This window comes from Rhagoletis zephyria, unplaced genomic scaffold, assembly GCF_001687245.7.
Source record: "Rhagoletis zephyria isolate East Lansing unplaced genomic scaffold, Rhagoletis_zephyria_1.1 Rzeph_scaffold_15455, whole genome shotgun sequence".
Classification (NCBI taxonomy): Eukaryota; Metazoa; Arthropoda; class Insecta; order Diptera; family Tephritidae; genus Rhagoletis; species Rhagoletis zephyria.
Window position 1 is genome coordinate 1 of NW_016172522.1, and position 2,912 is coordinate 2,912.

Consider the following 2,912-nt stretch of genomic DNA (forward strand, 5'->3'; position numbering starts at 1 on the left):
CCTGCCGAAAAAGTGAGGTTAAGTTACTGACAACACCTTGTTATTATTAGACCATGGCTTCGAGCTATGTTTTGAACGATGGCTAAGATTTGGAAGGCTGGATCACTCCAAAAGCCCTTCGGGCTCGCTACGCCACGGAAGGTATGAGGTACTTCACTGCAATGCCCTACCTTTGGCGGTAAGGGTAATATAGTCAACCGTTGTCGGCCCGGACAATGGATGTAACTGGAACCAAGGCTATGTGGAAGCAATTTACTGGTAAATGATGGATAGCCTACTACTGAATATAGTGGAGGGCTTACTACTCTCAAACAGGTTGGAAAAAGGAAGTTTGTGAAAGATGTGGAAATCTTGGATAGGTCTTCTTCGTCTTCAAGATTAGCACTGGTATCAGAAATGGAACCAACGACGGTTTAACCAGGCATAAGCATAGTACCGGTACGGAGAAGTTATATAAATGAAGATCCTCCAAGGGGGAGAAAGCTGACTTAAGACAGCCGAAGAAAAGAAGGCAGATGATGAAGAAGGCTGCGGCTATGACCAAGGCGAATATTTAACATCCTTTGGCCTCTAACTTTGCTCCCGAAGTATCAACGGCGCAGTTAAAAGAGTGAGTAGCTATTCATCTATTTTGCAGCTCTATTCTGTTGCCAGCCCAGGGTCCGTGTGAGCAGAATACAAAAGTCGCATGGTTAAGAAGATTAAGCACTATCCTACTACTAGTACCAGGGGGTACTACCCCCGCATAGTGCATAGTCTTTTATCGCAAAACCACTATATCGAATCTCCAGCCAGCTGAACGATGCAGGACTGCACCGCGGAGACCTTCTAAGTATTTGGCAATCTCATCTGTGGGATCCCTCGGGCTTTTCGGCACGGTCTGAATACCAGATAACAGCGATGGATGTGCTATAGGATCATTCGATAGCCCTCAGCAACGTCGTGGCAACTCGGGGCTCTAGTCAATGCATTGGGGGTCTTCTTGTGACCCCCTGCAGCGTCGAGGCTATTGGTGGGCTCCACTAAATGCACTGGCGGATCTTCCAGTAGCTCTCAGCAATGTCGAGACAACTAGAGAGCACCGGTGGATGCCCTAATGGGTCGTCGCCTGACTGTGAGCAACATCAAGACTTCTGGAGATTTCCGTTGGATGCACTCAAGGGTCGTTTTGGTAACTCTCGGCAATGCAACAGAGGGTTCTACGGTAATCTTCAGGCACTTGGAGACTACTTAGCGCCGGTGGTATGCACTGGAGAGGATCACGGTGATTCCTGGTAACGGTGTGACACTGGTGCGTCGGTGGATGAACTGCATAATCGCCTGGTAGCTGTCGGCAGTGAGAGCTACTGGTGAGCACCTAATAGCTCTTCACAGAAGTAAACCCTTTCAGTGGTTTGCACAATCGTCGCAAAGAATGTGACATTTGGGATGCACTGTAGTGTCGATTTTTATCTTCCTCCTATCTCTCTATCAACAAATTATTTTCAATAGCTTCTACCATAGCAAGCAGTATGAGCCTCACTTTATTTGTGAAGACTTACAATTATATTGTTCTATGTAATCCATTTCGATGTTAAATTTCTCACTAAATGTCTACTTTTTTCTTCCCCTTGCAGGTTCTCGCCATGTGGGGTGTTATGCGTTTTTACAATTTGGTGCGTGCGGGCATCACATGGAAGGGTCCCGAGGTAATTGAGCTTAGATATAACGCCAACGACTCTCATCAAGTCGAAACGCGCTTACCCAGCACTCACACATATCAAATGTCCTCCCATTACCAAACGCAGGCCAAAACCACGACGGCGGCGGCGACGACGGCATATCATCACTGCAATGGTGGCAGCATTAGTAAGCACCGCCGGCTCAACTACATATCCGATGTGGAACGCAAACCAACCGGCTGTTGTTTCTTCGATTTCGACGACTACGACGACGATGATGACGACGAAGGGTTAGAATGTGGTGATGACGATTATGATTTACGATGATTACTACTACGATGATGATGACGAGGATAGCTCTGATTGTATGATGCTTGGCGCATCGCTACAACTGAACCGTTCCTGCAACCGCACACATCGTTCAGGACACCTGCATGCACATACGCACTCATCGCGGTTGCGCAATCAACAACATACGCACAGTGCTGATAAATAAGCGGCATCAAAAGTACAAAATCGCGCAACCGCAGACACGGCTCGAAGTGATCAACGAGTCAGAGCGTAGCGCCGGGAGCGGTAGCGATGAGAACGACTCACTGCTGGTCGCCTACGATAGCACATCGTCGTTGGCATCGGTTTGACATTGGCCGGGGTGCGGCTGTAGTTGCTTTGGAAATGCGCGAACAAATGGTGACAACAACAGCGACGGCAGCGGTCTCGGTGCTGGCATCGCCGATGAGAGCGGCATCGGACAAGAAGCGGACAACGCGCGAGCAGCGGACGATGTCGAACTGCGGCAATTGCAGTTACAAATCTGGCAGCAACAGTTGCTGCGACGACAACAGCAACGGCGCCAACGGCAACGCCAGCATCAGCGTCAGCGCCGACGTCCATTGCGACGCATCTACTGCGCTGTAAATGTGACGCTGATGGCATTGCTAGTCGTCGTAGAGATATACGCACAAATCTCAGTATTTCTTTAGAGAGTTAAGAGCATTAAAAATCTTTTTTATTCATTAGTTTTTAAATGTTTCGGAGCCAATAAATTTTTAAACTTTTAGCTTTTAAAATTTAATCCAGCAGTCGAACAATAAGTGAAGGGTAGTCGGGAATCATACAAACGGAGCGATATTGCTTGTGGGTAAATCAGTCGGTAGAACCTACCACAGCTATTAGTGACGACGAAAGAATCTAAGCAATTGTATATGTGTGAATGAAGCGTGCACAAGCCAGCGTAAGCCTTTGGATGCT

General features: G+C 47.8%; 1 pseudogene; it reads left to right on the forward strand.

Annotated features, from left to right (window-relative positions):
• The first annotated feature begins 1,616 nt into the window (after positions 1-1,616).
• On the forward strand, positions 1,617-2,614 carry LOC108379035 (uncharacterized; annotated as a pseudogene).
• Positions 2,615-2,912: the final 298 nt, after the last annotated feature.